General features: G+C 31.3%; 1 long non-coding RNA gene across 1 annotated transcript; it reads left to right on the forward strand.

Annotated features, from left to right (window-relative positions):
• The first annotated feature begins 3,366 nt into the window (after positions 1-3,366).
• LOC126879773 (uncharacterized) lies at positions 3,367-6,756 on the forward strand. The gene is made up of 3 exons (XR_007696258.1): positions 3,367-3,749; positions 3,808-4,001; positions 6,575-6,756. It is a non-coding gene; the product is annotated as an uncharacterized LOC126879773 (long non-coding RNA).
• The last annotated feature ends 249 nt before the right edge of the window (positions 6,757-7,005 follow it).

Raw genomic sequence — 7,005 nt, forward strand, 5'->3', positions numbered from 1 at the left:
TTATAAACATTTTTTTGTATATCTCATAGTTTAGCCGTAATCAAAGAAGACCAGAGGTTTGGCGCACCCTGTATATACATTGATTTATTACAATTAAGTTTGAAACATCTGAATAGTTCTGCTTCCCTTCCCTTAACAAATATTTTTCTATCAAACAAACACTAAACATATCAAAATAGCATGTACTAAAATGTATAATCACTGCGCAAGCTAAATAATGACGTCACTGGCTTGATGAAGTTTAATTCGCGTCTACCTAAGTTTTCTATTTGCGTACACGTTAGCGTGTACCTAGACACAGCGAAATATAACCATAATGAAAACTAATGCAAAACTATGTGACGTCACGGGCCGTTTGAACTATTTTATACCGCAGAAGACTTTAAATATGTATTTCTAAGTTATTACGAGTTTTTGAAGAGTGAAATTTTGGAAATCTCATTTTTAAACAAAACTGAACATTATTATCTAATAAAAAAAATGTGCAAGTTTCCTATTAAGTAATTCAAATAATTTAATAATTATTTATTTAAATAATAATTCCTCATTAACGTTTAATAATAATATTTTTTTTATTTATTTTTTTTATTTTTTAATCAAAACGAAACCGTAGATTTTCTTATTTTATTATTTTAAAAATATTTTTATTACGTAAGTAGTTAGTGGCTTCGACGGCGGGTACTTAAGGACTGGTTTATCGTGAGTTTTTTCCAAAAACGTGGCTAGAAGCGCTTCCTTGCGTACGGCACCAAAGTGCCGAGCTTTTTTAACCTTAGCGCGCTTTGAAAATCACAACCGCAACAAGCATTTTTATAAAAGGGCAACATTTTCTATCGAATACTACAAAAATTTTATTATTTAAACGTTAAAACGTTAAAAAAATTAATTTATTGATAAGCCTATGGCAGGGTACCCTTAATGGATATAATAAAAATTAATAATTTCATATATAATATTACAATATTATTATATATTAAATTCAAACAATCGTGCAAAACAAAAAAATAATTTATTTAAGTAATAATTGTATTACATTCTATCGAGAACAACAAAATTTTAATTTTTTAAACGTTAAAAGAATTATTTTTTTTTTACTGATTTCTGAGGCTATTTAGTAAAAACGCCGAAAACGGGGTTTTTGAGCATGCTACAGGAAAAAAATAAGTTCTAATAGCTGATTTTGATTGTAAATGTAACAATACATATAAAAATGTAAATGATGATTAATTTATCTGTATGTTGTTAAGTTTATGAGTCAAAAACTTCAGAAAATGCCAAAAAAAACAGTGTTTTCGATTTTTAGGTATTTTCCACGTCGAAAATGATAATGATGCCTATGCCATTCGAAAGAATGGAAAAAAATACACAAAATAACAAAAAAAAATTTACAACATGACCTAAAATTTTTTTGAAAATTTCGAAAATTTTTCCTGCGCTCAATTTTGAAGCTAAAAATCTGAAAAAAATCAGGCAGCTTTGTGTTGTTAAGATACGGATTAATTAATTTTTTCAGATTTTTTGCAGCAATACAGCGTTTGGAAAAAAATGTTTTCAAAAAAACACGTTTTTTTCCATAGCGGACCCCCCGGTGCACCTAGGGACTTAAAAATTTGGCTGAGTGAGTTTTCAATTATATATTTTCGAATGGCTAAACCCAAAACTGAATCGAGCCTGGTGCAATTTTGACCATCTTATCCCGCTATAGCCTTTAAAAATTACCGGTGAAAGTTGAATTAGTAGTCCGCTAGGAGCGACACCAGCGAAGTTCAGAGCGTTGTGATGAGCGCACCAATAACCGGCAAAATGACGCAAAAGATGGAAAACATATTAAGTTTTGAGATAAGAAGAGATGAACCTAGTAGAGGTGTTTAGCGATAGTAACTTATAAACTGATATTATATTGATTGTTTCCCACCTTTAGACGTATCGGACGAGTTTGAGAAATGCCACTGTCACAGTGACAGTTTTAGTTGACGTACTCCTCTGATACGTCTAAAGGTGGGAAACAATCAATATAATGTCAATTGATATATTATGTTACTATCACTAAATTTAACAACTCTAGTAGTTTTATTTCTTTTTATCTCACAATTTAATATGTTTTTCATCTTTTGCGCTATTTTGCCGATTATTAGCGCGCTCATCATTGTATAATGTGTCAAAAGTAGCGAGGCGGGCGAAAAACTAAAAAATACATTATGAATATTTTTCAAAAATCTATCGAAAGACACCAAACAAGACTCCTCACTCCACCACCTGAAGGTAGGGTGCGAGGTAACTTTAAAATAGGAACCTTTATTTTTTATTGAAGATTTGGATTTCTTATCTTTGTTTAACTAGTCCTTATGTCAAAACTATGGAGACCTACACAGAGGAGAAGAATCGAGATAGGACGACCTTGAAATTTTTGTACACGATTTTGCCTGTTTGCTTGGTTTCTCGCTAGGGCGGCGGTGGCATAGAGATAGATGCTACTTTTGCATTGGAGTGAATGTGAAAATTTCGAAAATAATTAATTATTCGTAGTTAATATAAGATTATTGGTTTTGGTGGTTAATATTATTTAAATATGAGTGCCAAGAAAGCTTACACTAAAAGAACTTGCTTCGTACCGGGATTTATATCGAGTTATCGTTCCGATAAAAAATTCAAAAGGGAACTTAATGAAGTTAATAAAGACTTTTTATAAATATTTGTCTTTATGTTATTTATAACGTTCATGGATTATACCTATTCGTTTGTATGTTATTTCCTTCGGTGTAAATAAAATTTGTGCCTATTATTGGTTTTTATTTTAACCTGAAAATTATAGTGATAATAGTAGGAGGATCTTGGAAAGTTTTTCTGTCGAAACAATGCATTTTTTGAGAAAAAATATTTCACAAAAATTAACATTAATTTTATAAAAGTCAGACTATCGTCTGCGTAGTTTATAGACATATATTTTTATTAACTAAATTTAAACATCTGATAGGTAAGCTTTCAGAATATAGATAAATGATAGTATTCAAAAGAAAAAGCAGTTTAAATTTTGATAAAAAGAATAATTAAAAAAAAATTGATCAATAAACTTCAAATTATTTAAATAACTTTTTAAACTTTTTAAAAACAATTACGTACAGTTAAGTCAATTTTTTCAACTAACAAACTTTTTGATATCAGTTACAAAGATATTAAAAAATTAATTTGCAGTTGAAATACCATTGGTATATAAATGTGGCAGTTAGATAATGTGACAAAATATTTCCGCTTCAAAATAAGCTGTCCTACATATTAAAGTAATGACGTTGATTGAGGTATTGGATCAATATTTCAATCAACGGTAATGACAAATTTAAATTTGATGTCACATCTCCATCTACAATAGGCCGTTCCAACATGCTGTCAAAATTAAATCAATATGGCTGCTGGAAGTAAAACATAAATGTTATTCTATAGGTTCTTAATGTGTTTTAGATGGTTTTAGATCATTTTTGTTGTGTTTCTTTGTAATTTTGTGTTGTACAAAGATTAATTTAACATTTTCTCTGGAAGTATTAATTTAGAAAGATAATATGCTTCATTGGTGTTGTGTTTTGAAGTGTGAAATGCAAAATAATCCTGATAAAGTCAAGATAAAGTTCACTTTTAAACTGAACTAAATACGGTATCAGCTGAGAGACAACAATGGTTAAATGCAATACAATGTAAGGTTTTACTAGCGAAATGAAAATTCTCCTGTCCTGTCTGCTGTAATCATTTTATATCTGGTAAGTTACAATTACAACAGTAACGATTTTTGAAGATGTTAACATTTTAATCTTATAGGAAAACCAGCCGACTTAATCGATAATAACAATCCAGATTGGGTTCCTTCAATAAATAATATGGGCTATAAACACAATGAAATAAGTTCCCCAAAATCTAAAATGAAATGGTATCAAAGGAGAATTAAAAGAAAAAATATTCATATTGAAATTATTTATAAGGCACTGGACTGTCTTAAATTCTACAAATACTAGGTGGGTAAATGATTTTAGACATTTTTCATTAATGGTTGTAGGTTACTGTTACTTCAGTAGATTTGTTTACACGGGTAGAGTAATGATGCAAGTACTTGATAGAGTAGAGTAACTCTACCTGTAAAAATGCTCAGCACAGTAGAATAGCTAGTAGAGTGTATAGTAGGAGTTAAAGTAGAGTGACTAGCAACATATGGCAAAGTAACTACTCTATGGCCACCACCACTGCCAAAATGTCTACTCGGCTGCGCACTCTACCCATGGAACACGCTCAATTATGGCAGAGTAGAGTAGGTAGGAGAGTACATGGGGCCGCTCTCATTCTGGCTGGAATTGTGTTTTGTGTAAATAGTGAAAATGAAGTTCACCGAAGATGAAACTTTAAAACTTGTAGAGCTATAATACGGCGAATACCAGTGTTTATGGAATTTAGGTAGTGTATACTACAGAAATAAAAGTATGCAGCAAGCTGCGGAGGATGAAATCGTCGAAAGAATGGCAAAGGGGGCTTTGGAGTAAACGAGCTCAAGCAAAAAATTAAGAATTTAAGGTGCACTTATAATCAAGAGTGTTTAAAAATACAAAAATCGGTTTCACTATACTAGCATCAGTACTATACTTGTACTCTCCTCATGTGAATGGTATCAAGCCATTTTTGGTAGAGTACTACTGCTATTCTACTCTCCTCAAAACTCTACCCATGTAAACAAGTCTGTAGAAACAGTGGAAAATGAGGTAGCTAGTAGAGTAGTAGTAGAGTAAAATATACTGGTTTAGCAAATTACAATGTTTTAAGGTGATACAGTAGCGATCAACAGGTAGCCAAAACGCGTTCCAAGATTGCCGCTGTAATTTTGAATATTTTTTGGAGATATTTGGGACATGTATTCGTAATATAATAAAGAATGGCGGTACAGAGCCCCATTTGAAAAATATATTAATATGTGGAAATTACTCTGTAATTATACAATATTTAAAAAACGAGCCTATACCGCCATTAAGAAGAACAAAAAAATACACTTTCTTCAAATAAACTTTTTTATCCGATGCCTAGATTTTGTGTCATTTTGGAACTACTAATGAAATAAAAAAATTTAGTATTACGAATACGTGTGCCAAATATCTCGAAAAAATATTCAAAATTACAGCCGCAATCTTGGAACACGTTTTCGCTACCTGTTGATCGATACTGTTTCCTCTGAAGATAGTTTTAATAGTTATTTATGATATAAGTATTAAAAGTACAATTTTAAGACACGCATGTGAAAGTTAACTTGAAAAAATAATTTTATTAATTAAGCCCAGAGAGGTTGAAGAGGGCGAAACACATTTCTAAGAACAGGTGTTTGGATCTTTGATTCTATTCAAGAAATTTTTCCCAACCTGAAATGGTGGATGTGTGAATTGTTCGTAAGGGGATTTTTCCACATTCTCTATTTCATTTGTTTGATTTAGTTACGTTTGGTCGGTAAACCAATAACTTAGATCTTTTGATCACTGAGTGTGTTTCAAAGATTTACATCTTTTGTTTTTTTGTTTTTCAAACATATATTTTACTTATAGTAATTAGGGAATTAAAACGTGAGGCTGTCATGGTCAGATTATGCGGCGTAGATATACGCTCCTGCTATGTCTGGGTCTCGAATGTTGTTTTTTGATGAATGTGTCTAAAGATATTCAACCTCTCATCTTTATTGATAAGCCCAGAGAGGTTGAAGAGGGCGAAACACATTTCTAAGAACAGGTGTTTGGATCTTTGATTCTATTCAAGAAATTTTTCCCAACCTGAAATGGTGGATGTGTGAATTGTTCGTAAGGGGATTTTTCCACATTCTCTATTTCATTTGTTTGATTTAGTTACGTTTGGTCGGTAAACCAATAACTTAGATCTTTTGATCACTGAGTGTGTTTCAAAGATTTACATCTTTTGTTTTTTTGTTTTTCAAACATATATTTTACTTATAGTAATTAGGGAATTAAAACGTGAGGCTGTCATGGTCAGATTATGCGGCGTAGATATACGCTCCTGCTATGTCTGGGTCTCGAATGTTGTTTTTTGATGAATGTGTCTAAAGATATTCAACCTCTCATCTTTATTGATAAGCCCAGAGAGGTTGAAGAGGGCGAAACACATTTCTAAGAACAGGTGTTTGGATCTTTGATTCTATTCAAGAAATTTTTCCCAACCTGAAATGGTGGATGTGTGAATTGTTCGTAAGGGGATTTTTCCACATTCTCTATTTCATTTGTTTAATTTTATTAATGTTTTGACTTCCACATCAGATGTCATTGTCAAAATACAAAATATTCATTATTATTAGGTTTGTTCTAGCAAACAGTCAAACTAGTCAAAAACCGTCAGCAAACAGTTGGTCAGTGAGAGAACATAATACAGTCACCAGTGCTATCCCCTCTACTTACGCTGGTCCACTATTTGCTGATGGTTTCAAACTGTTTAAAACTGATGCTAGAACAAACCTATTATTATTATGCATATCATTATCTGTAACTAATATTTCTTCTGATTGTTAATTGTAAAGGATAGAAAAATTACCATTTTAATTTTTTTTTAGAATCAGCTGAGAGAAGTGGTGTACAAAAAAACTAGGAAGGGAATGGAATATGTGGCTACGAAAGGCAAAAGAAATGAATACAAAGCAAATGTGACACATTTTTTTAAAAATATGTAGGAATATCAGTAAACTACATTAAAAATGTATGAAAAGATTTTGTGCAATAAAAATGTTTATATTTATCAAGGATGTATTATTTGGTATGGCCACATATCGTCAGTGATGTAATAATACATCCTAACTGTTTTTTCATGAGTTTTGTAAGAGAGACTAAAAACTTGTCTTAGGGTCACCTCCTGTTTTCATATGATATTTTTTGACTTGTTTTGTAGTAAATTAAACTATCTATGAACTACAAAACAAGTCAAAACTTACATATGAACACAGGAGGTGACCTTAAAACATATTTTTCCATCTCTCCTACAAAACTC

Source organism: Diabrotica virgifera, chromosome 2, assembly GCF_917563875.1.
Source record: "Diabrotica virgifera virgifera chromosome 2, PGI_DIABVI_V3a".
Lineage (NCBI taxonomy): Eukaryota > Metazoa > Arthropoda > Insecta > Coleoptera > Chrysomelidae > Diabrotica > Diabrotica virgifera.